The 19,852-nt window shown below is 40.7% G+C and overlaps 17 non-coding genes across 17 annotated transcripts; all 17 read right to left on the reverse strand.

The window, feature by feature from the left end:
* Positions 1-683: 683 nt before the first annotated feature.
* LOC142924914 (U2 spliceosomal RNA) lies at positions 684-874 on the reverse strand. Its single transcript, XR_012942017.1, has one exon. It is a non-coding gene; the product is annotated as a U2 spliceosomal RNA (small nuclear RNA).
* Positions 875-1,769: 895 nt separating this feature from the next.
* On the reverse strand, positions 1,770-1,960 carry LOC142924977 (U2 spliceosomal RNA). Its single transcript, XR_012942079.1, has one exon. It is a non-coding gene; the product is annotated as a U2 spliceosomal RNA (small nuclear RNA).
* An 895-nt stretch (positions 1,961-2,855) lies between these two features.
* LOC142925011 (U2 spliceosomal RNA) lies at positions 2,856-3,046 on the reverse strand. Its single transcript, XR_012942113.1, has one exon. It is a non-coding gene; the product is annotated as a U2 spliceosomal RNA (small nuclear RNA).
* Positions 3,047-4,010: 964 nt separating this feature from the next.
* Positions 4,011-4,201, reverse strand: LOC142924915 (U2 spliceosomal RNA). Its single transcript, XR_012942018.1, has one exon. It is a non-coding gene; the product is annotated as a U2 spliceosomal RNA (small nuclear RNA).
* An 895-nt stretch (positions 4,202-5,096) lies between these two features.
* LOC142924916 (U2 spliceosomal RNA) lies at positions 5,097-5,287 on the reverse strand. Its single transcript, XR_012942019.1, has one exon. It is a non-coding gene; the product is annotated as a U2 spliceosomal RNA (small nuclear RNA).
* A 964-nt stretch (positions 5,288-6,251) lies between these two features.
* On the reverse strand, positions 6,252-6,442 carry LOC142924917 (U2 spliceosomal RNA). Its single transcript, XR_012942020.1, has one exon. It is a non-coding gene; the product is annotated as a U2 spliceosomal RNA (small nuclear RNA).
* Positions 6,443-7,406: 964 nt separating this feature from the next.
* LOC142924918 (U2 spliceosomal RNA) lies at positions 7,407-7,597 on the reverse strand. The gene has a single exon (XR_012942021.1). It is a non-coding gene; the product is annotated as a U2 spliceosomal RNA (small nuclear RNA).
* Positions 7,598-8,561: 964 nt separating this feature from the next.
* Positions 8,562-8,752, reverse strand: LOC142924919 (U2 spliceosomal RNA). Its single transcript, XR_012942022.1, has one exon. It is a non-coding gene; the product is annotated as a U2 spliceosomal RNA (small nuclear RNA).
* A 964-nt stretch (positions 8,753-9,716) lies between these two features.
* On the reverse strand, positions 9,717-9,906 carry LOC142924998 (U2 spliceosomal RNA). Its single transcript, XR_012942100.1, has one exon. It is a non-coding gene; the product is annotated as a U2 spliceosomal RNA (small nuclear RNA).
* A 964-nt stretch (positions 9,907-10,870) lies between these two features.
* On the reverse strand, positions 10,871-11,061 carry LOC142924920 (U2 spliceosomal RNA). The gene has a single exon (XR_012942023.1). It is a non-coding gene; the product is annotated as a U2 spliceosomal RNA (small nuclear RNA).
* A 964-nt stretch (positions 11,062-12,025) lies between these two features.
* Positions 12,026-12,216, reverse strand: LOC142924921 (U2 spliceosomal RNA). The gene has a single exon (XR_012942024.1). It is a non-coding gene; the product is annotated as a U2 spliceosomal RNA (small nuclear RNA).
* Positions 12,217-13,180: 964 nt separating this feature from the next.
* LOC142924922 (U2 spliceosomal RNA) lies at positions 13,181-13,371 on the reverse strand. The gene has a single exon (XR_012942025.1). It is a non-coding gene; the product is annotated as a U2 spliceosomal RNA (small nuclear RNA).
* A 964-nt stretch (positions 13,372-14,335) lies between these two features.
* LOC142924923 (U2 spliceosomal RNA) lies at positions 14,336-14,526 on the reverse strand. Its single transcript, XR_012942026.1, has one exon. It is a non-coding gene; the product is annotated as a U2 spliceosomal RNA (small nuclear RNA).
* A 964-nt stretch (positions 14,527-15,490) lies between these two features.
* Positions 15,491-15,681, reverse strand: LOC142924924 (U2 spliceosomal RNA). The gene has a single exon (XR_012942027.1). It is a non-coding gene; the product is annotated as a U2 spliceosomal RNA (small nuclear RNA).
* Positions 15,682-16,645: 964 nt separating this feature from the next.
* LOC142924925 (U2 spliceosomal RNA) lies at positions 16,646-16,836 on the reverse strand. Its single transcript, XR_012942028.1, has one exon. It is a non-coding gene; the product is annotated as a U2 spliceosomal RNA (small nuclear RNA).
* Positions 16,837-17,800: 964 nt separating this feature from the next.
* On the reverse strand, positions 17,801-17,991 carry LOC142924964 (U2 spliceosomal RNA). Its single transcript, XR_012942066.1, has one exon. It is a non-coding gene; the product is annotated as a U2 spliceosomal RNA (small nuclear RNA).
* Positions 17,992-18,952: 961 nt separating this feature from the next.
* On the reverse strand, positions 18,953-19,143 carry LOC142924926 (U2 spliceosomal RNA). The gene has a single exon (XR_012942029.1). It is a non-coding gene; the product is annotated as a U2 spliceosomal RNA (small nuclear RNA).
* Positions 19,144-19,852: the final 709 nt, after the last annotated feature.

Genomic DNA, 19,852 nt, shown 5'->3' on the forward strand with positions numbered 1-19,852 from the left:
AAAAATTCATACGATGCCACCACATATGGTGTGTTTTGTCCGTTTTGTAAAACTTGGATCAGTCACGCACACGGCCATTTATATTTGAAACAGGGACAAAATCTCAAACCGAGTATGTTTCGGCCAACAAACACGGAAGTTCTTAGGTGCAAGTGTAACTGATGCAGATAATTTGAATATGTTAATGCAAAATAAATGATAAAAATAATTCGACCAATACATACGAATGAAAAAAAACTATCGAAAAAATCTCGTTCGTTAATAACACTGCCAATTAAAGAAAGTATAGTAAAAATTCAGGCAATGGCCTTTCGACATAGCACATGAAGCAGGATAGACTAAGATAGGTAAATTGCGGAATAATGCGCAATACTGCTTTATGCAGACGTAACAAACAGAGTAGTACAGGATAAAACAAACTGTTTGTATATTAGTGCATGTGCATATGACATATTACTTCCTGACCCACCCCTACTGGATATCTCTGAAAAATGTTAGATAGATTTTAAATTTCTGAAATTTGACTGCTCTCCTGGTCAGAAATGAGAAGATGGAGGCGACTGGTGAGCAGGAGAGAACGCACCCAATTACGGACACCCAGCGGCAATGGGGTTTGCAAATGCACCAGAGCTACCAAAACCCACCACACTCTACTTTTGTTTGATGATGTCCCTCCCCCAGCAGGGAGGTGCACCATTCCCGGAGAAACTGCAATACCGGGTTGATGCGCGGAGTGGACGGAGCAAGCCCCTATTCCATCTCCCTGTCCCAAAAATCAATTTAATATAAGGTACCACAATGTGGTACGTATCAGATATTAAACTGATAAGAACAGATACTACACTTGATCTTAGCCAAAAGGCCGAGAAGCGATAACACCAACCTGCCAGGGGGTGGCGATTACATACGCCGAGGCTCTCTCTACACCATGGGGCCTCCACCCGGTACTTCGCACGATAAATATTGACTTAAAGCTATCGTGACTGCAGGAATTCATATTCTTTGGGTCTTTCTGTAAAGTCACGTAGATAGTTTCAAAGAAAATAAAATAACTAAAAACTACTTGACGTGACTTTACCAAGGAATATGCGCACAATAAGTTATCACGACCATTCCGCATGTGCCAAGGTGTTAAGAGATACGGAATATTAACAAAAAAATTTCATACGATGCCACCACATATGGTGTGTTTTGTCCGTTTTGTAAAACTTGGATCAGTCACGCACACGGCCATTTATATTTGAAACAGGGACAAAATCTCAAACCGAGTATGTTTCGGCCAACAAACACGGAAGTTCTTAGGTGCAAGTGTAATTGATGCAGATAATTTGAATATGAAAATGCAAAATAAATGATAAAAATTCTTCGACCAATACATACGAATGAAAAAAACTATCGAAAAAATCTCGTCCGTTAATAACACTGCCAATTAAAGAAAGTATAGTAAAAATTCAGGCAATGGCCTTTCGACATAGCACATGAAGCAGGATAGACTAAGATAGGTAAATTACGGAATAATGCGCAATACTGCATTATGAAGACGTAACAAACAGAGCAGTACAGGATAAAACAAACTGTTTGTATATAAGTGCATGTGCATATGACATATTACTTCCTGACCCACCCCCACTGGAAGATGGAGGCAACTGGTGAGCAGGAGAGAACGCACCCAATTACGGACAACCAGCGGCAATGGGGTTTGCAAATGAACCAGAGCTACCAAAACCCACCACACTCTACTTTTGTTTGATGATGTCCCTCCCCCAGCAGGGAGGTGCACCATTCCCAGAGAAACTGCAACACCGGGTTGATGCGCGGAGTGGACGGAGCAAGCCCCTATTCCATCTCCCTGTCCCAAAAATCAATTTAATATAAGGTACCACAATGTGGTACGTATCAGATATTAAACTGATAAGAACAGATACTACACTTGATCTTAGCCAAAAGGCCGAGAAGCGATAACACCAACCTGCCAGGGGGTGGCGATTACATACGCCGAGGCTCTCTCTACACCATGGGGCCTCCACCCGGTACTTCGCACGATAAATATTGACTTAAAGCTATCGTGACTGCAGGAATTCATATTCTTTGGGTCTTTCTGTAAAGTCACGTAGATAGTTTCAAAGAAAATAAAATAACTAAAAACTACTTGACGTGACTTTACCAAGGAATATGCGCACAATAAGTTATCACGACCATTCCGCATGTGCCAAGGTGTTAAGAGATACGGAATATTAACAAAAAAATTTCATACGATGCCACCACATATGGTGTGTTTTGTCCGTTTTGTAAAACTTGGATCAGTCACGCACACGGCCATTTATATTTGAAACAGGGACAAAATCTCAAACCGAGTATGTTTCGGCCAACAAACACGGAAGTTCTTAGGTGCAAGTGTAATTGATGCAGATAATTTGAATATGAAAATGCAAAATAAATGATAAAAATTCTTCGACCAATACATACGAATGAAAAAAACTATCGAAAAAATCTCGTCCGTTAATAACACTGCCAATTAAAGAAAGTATAGTAAAAATTCAGGCAATGGCCTTTCGACATAGCACATGAAGCAGGATAGACTAAGATAGGTAAATTACGGAATAATGCGCAATACTGCATTATGAAGACGTAACAAACAGAGCAGTACAGGATAAAACAAACTGTTTGTATATAAGTGCATGTGCATATGACATATTACTTCCTGACCCACCCCCACTGGAAGATGGAGGCAACTGGTGAGCAGGAGAGAACGCACCCAATTACGGACAACCAGCGGCAATGGGGTTTGCAAATGAACCAGAGCTACCAAAACCCACCACACTCTACTTTTGTTTGATGATGTCCCTCCCCCAGCAGGGAGGTGCACCATTCCCAGAGAAACTGCAACACCGGGTTGATGCGCGGAGTGGACGGAGCAAGCCCCTATTCCATCTCCCTGTCCCAAAAATCAATTTAATATAAGGTACCACAATGTGGTACGTATCAGATATTAAACTGATAAGAACAGATATTACACTTGATCTTAGCCAAAAGGCCGAGAAGCGATAACATCTACCTGCCAGGGGGTGGCGATTACATACGCCGAGACTCTATCTACACCATGGGGCCTCCACTCGTTACTTCGCACGATAAATATTGACTTAAAGGGATCGTGACTGCAGGAATTCATATTCTTTGGGTCTTTCGGTAAAGTCACGTAGATAGTTTCAAAGAAAATAAAATAACTAAAAACTACTTGACGTGACTTTACCATGGAATATGCGCACAATAAGTTATCACGACCATTCCGCATGTGCCAAGGTGTTAAGAGATACGGAATATTAACAAAAAAATTCATACGATGCCACCACATATGGTGTGTTTTGTCCGTTTTGTAAAACTTGGATCAGTCACGCACACGGCCATTTATATTTGAAACAGGGACAAAATCTCAAACCGAGTATGTTTCGGCCAACAAACACGGAAGTTCTTAGGTGCAAGTGTAACTGATGCAGATAATTTGAATATGTTAATGCAAAATAAATGATAAAAATAATTCGACCAATACATACGAATGAAAAAAAACTATCGAAAAAATCTCGTTCGTTAATAACACTGCCAATTAAAGAAAGTATAGTAAAAATTCAGGCAATGGCCTTTCGACATAGCACATGAAGCAGGATAGACTAAGATAGGTAAATTGCGGAATAATGCGCAATACTGCTTTATGCAGACGTAACAAACAGAGTAGTACAGGATAAAACAAACTGTTTGTATATTAGTGCATGTGCATATGACATATTACTTCCTGACCCACCCCTACTGGATATCTCTGAAAAATGTTAGATAGATTTTAAATTTCTGAAATTTGACTGCTCTCCTGGTCAGAAATGAGAAGATGGAGGCGACTGGTGAGCAGGAGAGAACGCACCCAATTACGGACACCCAGCGGCAATGGGGTTTGCAAATGCACCAGAGCTACCAAAACCCACCACACTCTACTTTTGTTTGATGATGTCCCTCCCCCAGCAGGGAGGTGCACCATTCCCGGAGAAACTGCAATACCGGGTTGATGCGCGGAGTGGACGGAGCAAGCCCCTATTCCATCTCCCTGTCCCAAAAATCAATTTAATATAAGGTACCACAATGTGGTACGTATCAGATATTAAACTGATAAGAACAGATACTACACTTGATCTTAGCCAAAAGGCCGAGAAGCGATAACACCAACCTGCCAGGGGGTGGCGATTACATACGCCGAGGCTCTATCTACACCATGGGGCCTCCACCCGTTACTTCGCACGATAAATATTGACTTAAAGCTATCGTGACTGCAGGAATTCATATTCTTTGGGTCTTTCGGTAAAGTCACGTAGATAGTTTCAAAGAAAATAAAATAACTAAAAACTACTTGACGTGACTTTACCATGGAATATGCGCACAATAAGTTATCACGACCATTCCGCATGTGCCAAGGTGTTAAGAGATACGGAATATTAACAAAAAATGTTCATACGATGCCACCACATATGGTGTGTTTTGTCCGTTTTGTAAAACTTGGATCAGTCACGCACACGGCCATTTATATTTGAAACAGGGACAAAATCTCAAACCGAGTATGTTTCGGCCAACAAACACGGAAGTTCTTAGGTGCAAGTGTAATTGATGCAGATAATTTGAATATGAAAATGCAAAATAAATGATGAAAATTCTTCGATCAATACATACGAATGAAAAAAACTATCGAAAAAATCTTGTTCGTTAATAACACTGCCAATTAAAGAAAGTATAGTAAAAATTCAGGCAATGGCCTTTCGACATAGCACATGAAGCAGGATAGACTAAGATAGGTAAATTACGGAATAATGCGCAATACTGCATTATGAAGACGTAACAAACAGAGCAGTACAGGATAAAACAAACTGTTTGTATATAAGTGCATGTGCATATGACATATTACTTCCTGACCCACCCCCACTGGAAGATGGAGGCAACTGGTGAGCAGGAGAGAACGCACCCAATTACGGACAACCAGCGGCAATGGGGTTTGCAAATGAACCAGAGCTACCAAAACCCACCACACTCTACTTTTGTTTGATGATGTCCCTCCCCCAGCAGGGAGGTGCACCATTCCCGGAGAAACTGCAATACCGGGTTGATGCGCGGAGTGGACGGAGCAAGCCCCTATTCCATCTCCCTGTCCCAAAAATCAATTTAATATAAGGTACCACAATGTGGTACGTATCAGATATTAAACTGATAAGAACAGATACTACACTTGATCTTAGCCAAAAGGCCGAGAAGCGATAACACCAACATGCCAGGGGGTGGCGATTACATACGCCGAGACTCTCTCTACACCATGGGGCCTCCACCCGGTACTTCGCACGATAAATATTGACTTAAAGCTATCGTGACTGCAGGAATTCATATTCTTTGGGTCTTTCGGTAAAGTCACGTAGATAGTTTCAAAGAAAATAAAATAACTAAAAACTACTTGACGTGACTTTACCATGGAATATGCGCACAATAAGTTATCACGACCATTCCGCATGTGCCAAGGTGTTAAGAGATACGGAATATTAACAAAAAATGTTCATACGATGCCACCACATATGGTGTGTTTTGTCCGTTTTGTAAAACTTGGATCAGTCACGCACACGGCCATTTATATTTGAAACAGGGACAAAATCTCAAACCGAGTATGTTTCGGCCAACAAACACGGAAGTTCTTAGGTGCAAGTGTAATTGATGCAGATAATTTGAATATGAAAATGCAAAATAAATGATGAAAATTCTTCGACCAATACATACGAATGAAAAAAACTATCGAAAAAATCTCGTTCGTTAATAACACTGCCAATTAAAGAAAGTATAGTAAAAATTCAGGCAATGGCCTTTCGACATAGCACATGAAGCAGGATAGACTAAGATAGGTAAATTGCGGAATAATGCGCAATACTGCTTTATGCAGACGTAACAAACAGAGCAGTACAGGATAAAACAAACTGTTTGTATATTAGTGCATGTGCATATGACATATTACTTCCTGACCCACCCCTACTGGATATCTCTGAAATATGTTTGATAGATTTTAAATTTCTGAAATATGACTGCTCTCCTGGTCAGAAATGAGAAGATGGAGTCAACTGGTGAGCAGGAGAGAACGCACCCAATTACGGACAACCAGCGGCAATGGGGTTTGCAAATGCCCCAGAGCTACCAAAACCCACCACACTCTACTTTTGTTTGATGATGTCCCTCTTCCAGCAGGGAGGTGCACCATTCCCGGAGAAACTGCAATACCGGGTTGATGCGCGGAGTGGACGGAGCAAGCCCCTATTCCATCTCCCTGTCCCAAAAATCAATTTAATATAAGGTACCACAATGTGGTACGTATCAGATATTAAACTGATAAGAACAGATACTACACTTGATCTTAGCCAAAAGGCCGAGAAGCGATAACACCAACCTGCCAGGGGGTGGCGATTACATACGCCGAGGCTCTATCTACACCATGGGGCCTCCACCCGTTACTTCGCACGATAAATATTGACTTAAAGCTATCGTGACTGCAGGAATTCATATTCTTTGGGTCTTTCAGTAAAGTCACGTAGATAGTTTCAAAGAAAATAAAATAACTAAAAACTACTTGACGTGACTTTACCATGGAATATGCGCACAATAAGTTATCACGACCATTCCGCATGTGCCAAGGTGTTAAGAGATACGGAATATTAACAAAAAATGTTCATACGATGCCACCACATATGGTGTGTTTTGTCCGTTTTGTAAAACTTGGATCAGTCACGCACACGGCCATTTATATTTGAAACAGGGATAAAATCTCAAACCGAGTATGTTTCGGCCAACAAACACGGAAGTTCTTAGGTGCAAGTGTAATTGATGCAGATAATTTGAATATGAAAATGCAAAATAAATGATGAAAATTCTTCGACCAATACATACGAATGAAAAAAACTATCGAAAAAATCTCGTTCGTTAATAACACTGCCAATTCAAGATAGTATAGTAAAAATTCAGGCAATGGCCTTTCGACATAGCACATGAAGCAGGATAGACTAAGATAGGTAAATTACGGAATAATGCGCAATACTGCATTATGAAGACGTAACAAACAGAGCAGTACAGCATAAAACAAACTGTTTGTATATTAGTGCATGTGCATATGACATATTACTTCCTGACCCACCCCTACTGGATATCTCTGAAATATGTTTGATAGATTTTAAATTTCTGAAATATGACTGCTCTCCTGGTCAGAAATGAGAAGATGGAGTCAACTGGTGAGCAGGAGAGAACGCACCCAATTACGGACAACCAGCGGCAATGGGGTTTGCAAATGCACCAGAGCTACCAAAACCCACCACACTCTACTTTTGTTTGATGATGTCCCTCCCCCAGCAGGGAGGTGCACCATTCCCGGAGAAACTGCAATACCGGGTTGATGCGCGGAGTGGACGGAGCAAGCCCCTATTCCATCTCCCTGTCCCAAAAATCAATTTAATATAAGGTACCACAATGTGGTACGTATCAGATATTAAACTGATAAGAACAGATACTACACTTGATCTTAGCCAAAAGGCCGAGAAGCGATAACACCAACCTGCCAGGGGGTGGCGATTACATACGCCGAGGCTCTATCTACACCATGGGGCCTCCACCCGTTACTTCGCACGATAAATATTGACTTAAAGCTATCGTGACTGCAGGAATTCATATTCTTTGGGTCTTTCAGTAAAGTCACGTAGATAGTTTCAAAGAAAATAAAATAACTAAAAACTACTTGACGTGACTTTACCATGGAATATGCGCACAATAAGTTATCACGACCATTCCGCATGTGCCAAGGTGTTAAGAGATACGGAATATTAACAAAAAATGTTCATACGATGCCACCACATATGGTGTGTTTTGTCCGTTTTGTAAAACTTGGATCAGTCACGCACACGGCCATTTATATTTGAAACAGGGACAAAATCTCAAACCGAGTATGTTTCGGCCAACAAACACGGAAGTTCTTAGGTGCAAGTGTAATTGATGCAGATAATTTGAATATGAAAATGCAAAATAAATGATGAAAATTCTTCGACCAATACATACGAATGAAAAAAACTATCGAAAAAATCTCGTTCGTTAATAACACTGCCAATTCAAGATAGTATAGTAAAAATTCAGGCAATGGCCTTTCGACATAGCACATGAAGCAGGATAGACTAAGATAGGTAAATTACGGAATAATGCGCAATACTGCATTATGAAGACGTAACAAACAGAGCAGTACAGCATAAAACAAACTGTTTGTATATTAGTGCATGTGCATATGACATATTACTTCCTGACCCACCCCTACTGGATATCTCTGAAATATGTTTGATAGATTTTAAATTTCTGAAATATGACTGCTCTCCTGGTCAGAAATGAGAAGATGGAGTCAACTGGTGAGCAGGAGAGAACGCACCCAATTACGGACAACCAGCGGCAATGGGGTTTGCAAATGCACCAGAGCTACCAAAACCCACCACACTCTACTTTTGTTTGATGATGTCCCTCCCCCAGCAGGGAGGTGCACCATTCCCGGAGAAACTGCAATACCGGGTTGATGCGCGGAGTGGACGGAGCAAGCCCCTATTCCATCTCCCTGTCCCAAAAATCAATTTAATATAAGGTACCACAATGTGGTACGTATCAGATATTAAACTGATAAGAACAGATACTACACTTGATCTTAGCCAAAAGGCCGAGAAGCGATAACACCAACCTGCCAGGGGGTGGCGATTACATACGCCGAGGCTCTATCTACACCATGGGGCCTCCACCCGTTACTTCGCACGATAAATATTGACTTAAAGCTATCGTGACTGCAGGAATTCATATTCTTTGGGTCTTTCAGTAAAGTCACGTAGATAGTTTCAAAGAAAATAAAATAACTAAAAACTACTTGACGTGACTTTACCATGGAATATGCGCACAATAAGTTATCACGACCATTCCGCATGTGCCAAGGTGTTAAGAGATACGGAATATTAACAAAAAATGTTCATACGATGCCACCACATATGGTGTGTTTTGTCCGTTTTGTAAAACTTGGATCAGTCACGCACACGGCCATTTATATTTGAAACAGGGACAAAATCTCAAACCGAGTATGTTTCGGCCAACAAACACGGAAGTTCTTAGGTGCAAGTGTAATTGATGCAGATAATTTGAATATGAAAATGCAAAATAAATGATGAAAATTCTTCGACCAATACATACGAATGAAAAAAACTATCGAAAAAATCTCGTTCGTTAATAACACTGCCAATTCAAGATAGTATAGTAAAAATTCAGGCAATGGCCTTTCGACATAGCACATGAAGCAGGATAGACTAAGATAGGTAAATTACGGAATAATGCGCAATACTGCATTATGAAGACGTAACAAACAGAGCAGTACAGCATAAAACAAACTGTTTGTATATTAGTGCATGTGCATATGACATATTACTTCCTGACCCACCCCTACTGGATATCTCTGAAATATGTTTGATAGATTTTAAATTTCTGAAATATGACTGCTCTCCTGGTCAGAAATGAGAAGATGGAGTCAACTGGTGAGCAGGAGAGAACGCACCCAATTACGGACAACCAGCGGCAATGGGGTTTGCAAATGCACCAGAGCTACCAAAACCCACCACACTCTACTTTTGTTTGATGATGTCCCTCCCCCAGCAGGGAGGTGCACCATTCCCGGAGAAACTGCAATACCGGGTTGATGCGCGGAGTGGACGGAGCAAGCCCCTATTCCATCTCCCTGTCCCAAAATCAATTTAATATAAGGTACCACAATGTGGTACGTATCAGATATTAAACTGATAAGAACAGATACTACACTTGATCTTAGCCAAAAGGCCGAGAAGCGATAACACCAACATGCCAGGGGGTGGCGATTACATACGCCGAGACTCTCTCTACACCATGGGGCCTCCACCCGGTACTTCGCACGATAAATATTGACTTAAAGCTATCGTGACTGCAGGAATTCATATTCTTTGGGTCTTTCGGTAAAGTCACGTAGATAGTTTCAAAGAAAATAAAATAACTAAAAACTACTTGACGTGACTTTACCATGGAATATGCGCACAATAAGTTATCACGACCATTCCGCATGTGCCAAGGTGTTAAGAGATACGGAATATTAACAAAAAATGTTCATACGATGCCACCACATATGGTGTGTTTTGTCCGTTTTGTAAAACTTGGATCAGTCACGCACACGGCCATTTATATTTGAAACAGGGACAAAATCTCAAACCGAGTATGTTTCGGCCAACAAACACGGAAGTTCTTAGGTGCAAGTGTAATTGATGCAGATAATTTGAATATGAAAATGCAAAATAAATGATGAAAATTCTTCGACCAATACATACGAATGAAAAAAACTATCGAAAAAATCTCGTTCGTTAATAACACTGCCAATTAAAGAAAGTATAGTAAAAATTCAGGCAATGGCCTTTCGACATAGCACATGAAGCAGGATAGACTAAGATAGGTAAATTGCGGAATAATGCGCAATACTGCTTTATGCAGACGTAACAAACAGAGCAGTACAGGATAAAACAAACTGTTTGTATATTAGTGCATGTGCATATGACATATTACTTCCTGACCCACCCCTACTGGATATCTCTGAAATATGTTTGATAGATTTTAAATTTCTGAAATATGACTGCTCTCCTGGTCAGAAATGAGAAGATGGAGTCAACTGGTGAGCAGGAGAGAACGCACCCAATTACGGACAACCAGCGGCAATGGGGTTTGCAAATGCCCCAGAGCTACCAAAACCCACCACACTCTACTTTTGTTTGATGATGTCCCTCTTCCAGCAGGGAGGTGCACCATTCCCGGAGAAACTGCAATACCGGGTTGATGCGCGGAGTGGACGGAGCAAGCCCCTATTCCATCTCCCTGTCCCAAAAATCAATTTAATATAAGGTACCACAATGTGGTACGTATCAGATATTAAACTGATAAGAACAGATACTACACTTGATCTTAGCCAAAAGGCCGAGAAGCGATAACACCAACCTGCCAGGGGGTGGCGATTACATACGCCGAGGCTCTATCTACACCATGGGGCCTCCACCCGTTACTTCGCACGAAAAATATTGACTTAAAGCTTTCGTGACTGCAGGAATTCATATTCTTTGGGTCTTTCAGTAAAGTCACGTAGATAGTTTCAAAGAAAATAAAATAACTAAAAACTACTTGACGTGACTTTACCATGGAATATGCGCACAATAAGTTATCACGACCATTCCGCATGTGCCAAGGTGTTAAGAGATACGGAATATTAACAAAAAATGTTCATACGATGCCACCACATATGGTGTGTTTTGTCCGTTTTGTAAAACTTGGATCAGTCACGCACACGGCCATTTATATTTGAAACAGGGATAAAATCTCAAACCGAGTATGTTTCGGCCAACAAACACGGAAGTTCTTAGGTGCAAGTGTAATTGATGCAGATAATTTGAATATGAAAATGCAAAATAAATGATGAAAATTCTTCGACCAATACATACGAATGAAAAAAACTATCGAAAAAATCTCGTTCGTTAATAACACTGCCAATTCAAGATAGTATAGTAAAAATTCAGGCAATGGCCTTTCGACATAGCACATGAAGCAGGATAGACTAAGATAGGTAAATTACGGAATAATGCGCAATACTGCATTATGAAGACGTAACAAACAGAGCAGTACAGCATAAAACAAACTGTTTGTATATTAGTGCATGTGCATATGACATATTACTTCCTGACCCACCCCTACTGGATATCTCTGAAATATGTTTGATAGATTTTAAATTTCTGAAATATGACTGCTCTCCTGGTCAGAAATGAGAAGATGGAGTCAACTGGTGAGCAGGAGAGAACGCACCCAATTACGGACAACCAGCGGCAATGGGGTTTGCAAATGCACCAGAGCTACCAAAACCCACCACACTCTACTTTTGTTTGATGATGTCCCTCCCCCAGCAGGGAGGTGCACCATTCCCGGAGAAACTGCAATACCGGGTTGATGCGCGGAGTGGACGGAGCAAGCCCCTATTCCATCTCCCTGTCCCAAAAATCAATTTAATATAAGGTACCACAATGTGGTACGTATCAGATATTAAACTGATAAGAACAGATACTACACTTGATCTTAGCCAAAAGGCCGAGAAGCGATAACACCAACCTGCCAGGGGGTGGCGATTACATACGCCGAGGCTCTATCTACACCATGGGGCCTCCACCCGTTACTTCGCACGATAAATATTGACTTAAAGCTATCGTGACTGCAGGAATTCATATTCTTTGGGTCTTTCGGTAAAGTCACGTAGATAGTTTCAAAGAAAATAAAATAACTAAAAACTACTTGACGTGACTTTACCATGGAATATGCGCACAATAAGTTATCACGACCATTCCGCATGTGCCAAGGTGTTAAGAGATACGGAATATTAACAAAAAATGTTCATACGATGCCACCACATATGGTGTGTTTTGTCCGTTTTGTAAAACTTGGATCAGTCACGCACACGGCCATTTATATTTGAAACAGGGACAAAATCTCAAACCGAGTATGTTTCGGCCAACAAACACGGAAGTTCTTAGGTGCAAGTGTAATTGATGCAGATAATTTGAATATGAAAATGCAAAATAAATGATGAAAATTCTTCGACCAATACATACGAATGAAAAAAACTATCGAAAAAATCTCGTTCGTTAATAACACTGCCAATTCAAGATAGTATAGTAAAAATTCAGGCAATGGCCTTTCGACATAGCACATGAAGCAGGATAGACTAAGATAGGTAAATTACGGAATAATGCGCAATACTGCATTATGAAGACGTAACAAACAGAGCAGTACAGCATAAAACAAACTGTTTGTATATTAGTGCATGTGCATATGACATATTACTTCCTGACCCACCCCTACTGGATATCTCTGAAATATGTTTGATAGATTTTAAATTTCTGAAATATGACTGCTCTCCTGGTCAGAAATGAGAAGATGGAGTCAACTGGTGAGCAGGAGAGAACGCACCCAATTACGGACAACCAGCGGCAATGGGGTTTGCAAATGCACCAGAGCTACCAAAACCCACCACACTCTACTTTTGTTTGATGATGTCCCTCCCCCAGCAGGGAGGTGCACCATTCCCGGAGAAACTGCAATACCGGGTTGATGCGCGGAGTGGACGGAGCAAGCCCCTATTCCATCTCCCTGTCCCAAAAATCAATTTAATATAAGGTACCACAATGTGGTACGTATCAGATATTAAACTGATAAGAACAGATACTACACTTGATCTTAGCCAAAAGGCCGAGAAGCGATAACACCAACATGCCAGGGGGTGGCGATTACATACGCCGAGACTCTCTCTACACCATGGGGCCTCCACCCGGTACTTCGCACGATAAATATTGACTTAAAGCTATCGTGACTGCAGGAATTCATATTCTTTGGGTCTTTCGGTAAAGTCACGTAGATAGTTTCAAAGAAAATAAAATAACTAAAAACTACTTGACGTGACTTTACCATGGAATATGCGCACAATAAGTTATCACGACCATTCCGCATGTGCCAAGGTGTTAAGAGATACGGAATATTAACAAAAAATGTTCATACGATGCCACCACATATGGTGTGTTTTGTCCGTTTTGTAAAACTTGGATCAGTCACGCACACGGCCATTTATATTTGAAACAGGGACAAAATCTCAAACCGAGTATGTTTCGGCCAACAAACACGGAAGTTCTTAGGTGCAAGTGTAATTGATGCAGATAATTTGAATATGAAAATGCAAAATAAATGATGAAAATTCTTCGACCAATACATACGAATGAAAAAAACTATCGAAAAAATCTCGTTCGTTAATAACACTGCCAATTAAAGAAAGTATAGTAAAAATTCAGGCAATGGCCTTTCGACATAGCACATGAAGCAGGATAGACTAAGATAGGTAAATTGCGGAATAATGCGCAATACTGCTTTATGCAGACGTAACAAACAGAGCAGTACAGGATAAAACAAACTGTTTGTATATTAGTGCATGTGCATATGACATATTACTTCCTGACCCACCCCTACTGGATATCTCTGAAATATGTTTGATAGATTTTAAATTTCTGAAATATGACTGCTCTCCTGGTCAGAAATGAGAAGATGGAGTCAACTGGTGAGCAGGAGAGAACGCACCCAATTACGGACAACCAGCGGCAATGGGGTTTGCAAATGCCCCAGAGCTACCAAAACCCACCACACTCTACTTTTGTTTGATGATGTCCCTCTTCCAGCAGGGAGGTGCACCATTCCCGGAGAAACTGCAATACCGGGTTGATGCGCGGAGTGGACGGAGCAAGCCCCTATTCCATCTCCCTGTCCCAAAAATCAATTTAATATAAGGTACCACAATGTGGTACGTATCAGATATTAAACTGATAAGAACAGATACTACACTTGATCTTAGCCAAAAGGCCGAGAAGCGATAACACCAACCTGCCAGGGGGTGGCGATTACATACGCCGAGGCTCTATCTACACCATGGGGCCTCCACCCGTTACTTCGCACGAAAAATATTGACTTAAAGCTTTCGTGACTGCAGGAATTCATATTCTTTGGGTCTTTCAGTAAAGTCACGTAGATAGTTTCAAAGAAAATAAAATAACTAAAAACTACTTGACGTGACTTTACCATGGAATATGCGCACAATAAGTTATCACGACCATTCCGCATGTGCCAAGGTGTTAAGAGATACGGAATATTAACAAAAAATGTTCATACGATGCCACCACATATGGTGTGTTTTGTCCGTTTTGTAAAACTTGGATCAGTCACGCACACGGCCATTTATATTTGAAACAGGGATAAAATCTCAAACCGAGTATGTTTCGGCCAACAAACACGGAAGTTCTTAGGTGCAAGTGTAATTGATGCAGATAATTTGAATATGAAAATGCAAAATAAATGATGAAAATTCTTCGACCAATACATACGAATGAAAAAAACTATCGAAAAAATCTCGTTCGTTAATAACACTGCCAATTCAAGATAGTATAGTAAAAATTCAGGCAATGGCCTTTCGACATAGCACATGAAGCAGGATAGACTAAGATAGGTAAATTACGGAATAATGCGCAATACTGCATTATGAAGACGTAACAAACAGAGCAGTACAGCATAAAACAAACTGTTTGTATATTAGTGCATGTGCATATGACATATTACTTCCTGACCCACCCCTACTGGATATCTCTGAAATATGTTTGATAGATTTTAAATTTCTGAAATATGACTGCTCTCCTGGTCAGAAATGAGAAGATGGAGTCAACTGGTGAGCAGGAGAGAACGCACCCAATTACGGACAACCAGCGGCAATGGGGTTTGCAAATGCACCAGAGCTACCAAAACCCACCACACTCTACTTTTGTTTGATGATGTCCCTCCCCCAGCAGGGAGGTGCACCATTCCCGGAGAAACTGCAATACCGGGTTGATGCGCGGAGTGGACGGAGCAAGCCCCTATTCCATCTCCCTGTCCCAAAAATCAATTTAATATAAGGTACCACAATGTGGTACGTATCAGATATTAAACTGATAAGAACAGATACTACACTTGATCTTAGCCAAAAGGCCGAGAAGCGATAACACCAACATGCCAGGGGGTGGCGATTACATACGCCGAGACTCTCTCTACACCATGGGGCCTCCACCCGGTACTTCGCACGATAAATATTGACTTAAAGCTATCGTGACTGCAGGAATTCATATTCTTTGGGTCTTTCGGTAAAGTCACGTAGATAGTTTCAAAGAAAATAAAATAACTAAAAACTACTTGACGTGACTTTACCATGGAATATGCGCACAATAAGTTATCACGACCATTCCGCATGTGCCAAGGTGTTAAGAGATACGGAATATTAACAAAAAATGTTCATACGATGCCACCACATATGGTGTGTTTTGTCCGTTTTGTAAAACTTGGATCAGTCACGCACACGGCCATTTATATTTGAAACAGGGACAAAATCTCAAACCGAGTATGTTTCGGCCAACAAACACGGAAGTTCTTAGGTGCAAGTGTAATTGATGCAGATAATTTGAATATGAAAATGCAAAATAAATGATGAAAATTCTTCGACCAATACATACGAATGAAAAAAACTATCGAAAAAATCTCGTTCGTTAATAACACTGCCAATTAAAGAAAGTATAGTAAAAATTCAGGCAATGGCCTTTCGACATAGCACATGAAGCAGGATAGACTAAGATAGGTAAATTGCGGAATAATGCGCAATACTGCTTTATGCAGACGTAACAAACAGAGCAGTACAGGATAAAACAAACTGTTTGTATATTAGTGCATGTGCATATGACATATTACTTCCTGACCCACCCCTACTGGATATCTCTGAAATATGTTTGATAGATTTTAAATTTCTGAAATATGACTGCTCTCCTGGTCAGAAATGAGAAGATGGAGTCAACTGGTGAGCAGGAGAGAACGCACCCAATTACGGACAACCAGCGGCAATGGGGTTTGCAAATGCACCAGAGCTACCAAAACCCACCACACTCTACTTTTGTTTGATGATGTCCCTCCCCCAGCAGGGAGGTGCACCATTCCCGGAGAAACTGCAATACCGGGTTGATGCGCGGAGTGGACGGAGCAAGCCCCTATTCCATCTCCCTGTCCCAAAAATCAATTTAATATAAGGTACCACAATGTGGTACGTATCAGATATTAAACTGATAAGAACAGATACTACACTTGATCTTAGCCAAAAGGCCGAGAAGCGATAACACCAACATGCCAGGGGGTGGCGATTACATACGCCGAGACTCTCTCTACACCATGGGGCCTCCACCCGGTACTTCGCACGATAAATATTGACTTAAAGCTATCGTGACTGCAGGAATTCATATTCTTTGGGTCTTTCGGTAAAGTCACGTAGATAGTTTCAAAGAAAATAAAATAACTAAAAACTACTTGACGTGACTTTACCATGGAATATGCGCACAATAAGTTATCACGACCATTCCGCATGTGCCAAGGTGTTAAGAGATACGGAATATTAACAAAAAATGTTCATACGATGCCACCACATATGGTGTGTTTTGTCCGTTTTGTAAAACTTGGATCAGTCACGCACACGGCCATTTATATTTGAAACAGGGACAAAATCTCAAACCGAGTATGTTTCGGCCAACAAACACGGAAGTTCTTAGGTGCAAGTGTAATTGATGCAGATAATTTGAATATGAAAATGCAAAATAAATGATGAAAATTCTTCGACCAATACATACGAATGAAAAAAACTATCGAAAAAATCTCGTTCGTTAATAACACTGCCAATTAAAGAAAGTATAGTAAAAATTCAGGCAATGGCCTTTCGACATAGCACATGAAGCAGGATAGACTAAGATAGGTAAATTGCGGAATAATGCGCAATACTGCTTTATGCAGACGTAACAAACAGAGCAGTACAGGATAAAACAAACTGTTTGTATATTAGTGCATGTGCATATGACATATTACTTCCTGACCCACCCCTACTGGATATCTCTGAAATATGTTTGATAGATTTTAAATTTCTGAAATATGACTGCTCTCCTGGTCAGAAATGAGAAGATGGAGTCAACTGGTGAGCAGGAGAGAACGCACCCAATTACGGACAACCAGCGGAAATGGGGTTTGCAAATGCCCCAGAGCTACCAAAACCCACCACACTCTACTTTTGTTTGATGATGTCCCTCCCCCAGCAGGGAGGTGCACCATTCCCGGAGAAACTGCAATACCGGGTTGATGCGCGGAGTGGACGAAGCAAGCCCCTATTCCATCTCCCTGTCCCAAAAATCAATTTAATATAAGGTACCACAATGTGGTACGTATCAGATATTAAACTGATAAGAACAGATACTACACTTGATCTTAGCCAAAAGGCCGAGAAGCGATAACACCAACCTGCCAGGGGGTGGCGATTACATACGCCGAGGCTCTATCTACACCATGGGGCCTCCACCCGTTACTTCGCACGATAAATATTGACTTAAAGCTATCGTGACTGCAGGAATTCATATTCTTTGGGTCTTTCAGTAAAGTCACGTAGATAGTTTCAAAGAAAATAAAATAACTAAAAACTACTTGACGTGACTTTACCATGGAATATGCGCACAATAAGTTATCACGACCATTCCGCATGTGCCAAGGTGTTAAGAGATACGGAATATTAACAAAAAATGTTCATACGATGCCACCACATATGGTGTGTTTTGTCCGTTTTGTAAAACTTGGATCAGTCACGCACACGGCCATTTATATTTGAAACAGGGACAAAATCTCAAACCGAGTATGTTTCGGCCAACAAACACGGAAGTTCTTAGGTGCAAGTGTAATTGATGCAGATAATTTGAATATGAAAATGCAAAATAAATGATGAAAATTCTTCGACCAATACATACGAATGAAAAAAACTATCGAAAAAATCTCGTTCGTTAATAACACTGCCAATTCAAGATAGTATAGTAAAAATTCAGGCAATGGCCTTTCGACATAGCACATGAAGCAGGATAGACTAAGATAGGTAAATTACGGAATAATGCGCAATACTGCATTATGAAGACGTAACAAACAGAGCAGTACAGCATAAAACAAACTGTTTGTATATTAGTGCATGTGCATATGACATATTACTTCCTGACCCACCCCTACTGGATATCTCTGAAATGTTTGATAGATTTTAAATTTCTGAAATATGACTGCTCTCCTGGTCAGAAATGAGAAGATGGAGTCAACTGGTGAGCAGGAGAGAACGCACCCAATTACGGACAACCAGCGGCAATGGGGTTTGCAAATGCACCAGAGCTACCAAAACCCACCACACTCTACTTTTGTTGATGATGTCCCTCCCCCAGCAGGGAGGTGCACCATTCCCGGAGAAACTGCAATACCGGGTTGATGCGCGGAGTGGACGGAGCAAGCCCCTATTCCATCTCCCTGTCCCAAAAATCAATTTAATATAAGGTACCACAATGTGGTACGTATCAGATATTAAACTGATAAGAACAGATACTACACTTGATCTTAGCCAAAAGGCCGAGAAGCGATAACACCAACCTGCCAGGGGGTGGCGATTACATACGCCGAGGCTCTATCTACACCATGGGGCCTCCACCCGTTACTTCGCACGATAAATATTGACTTAAAGCTATCGTGACTGCAGGAATTCATATTCTTTGGGTCTTTCAGTAAAGTCACGTAGATAGTTTCAAAGAAAATAAAATAACTAAAAACTACTTGACGTAACTTTACCATGGAATATGCGCACAATAAGTTATCACGACCATTCCGCATGTGCCAAGGTGTTAAGAGATACGGAATATTAACAAAAAATGTTCATACGATGCCACCACATATGGTGTGTTTTGTCCGTTTTGTAAAACTTGGATCAGTCACGCACACGGCCATTTATATTTGAAACAGGGACAAAATCTCAAACCGAGTATGTTTCGGCCAACAAACACGGAAGTTCTTAGGTGCAAGTGTAATTGATGCAGATAATTTGAATATGAAAATGCAAAATAAATGATGAAAATTCTTCGACCAATACATACGAATGAAAAAAACTATCGAAAAAATCTCGTTCGTTAATAACACTGCCAATTCAAGATAGTATAGTAAAAATTCAGGCAATGGCCTTTCGACATAGCACATGAAGCAGGATAGACTAAGATAGGTAAATTACGGAATAATGCGCAATACTGCATTATGAAGACGTAACAAACAGAGCAGTACAGCATAAAACAAACTGTTTGTA

This window comes from Petromyzon marinus, chromosome 17 (genome assembly GCF_048934315.1).
Source record: "Petromyzon marinus isolate PM22_M1 ecotype Great Lakes invasive population chromosome 17, UKy_Petmar_22M1.pri1.0, whole genome shotgun sequence".
In the NCBI taxonomy this organism is placed as follows: domain Eukaryota; kingdom Metazoa; phylum Chordata; class Hyperoartia; order Petromyzontiformes; family Petromyzontidae; genus Petromyzon; species Petromyzon marinus.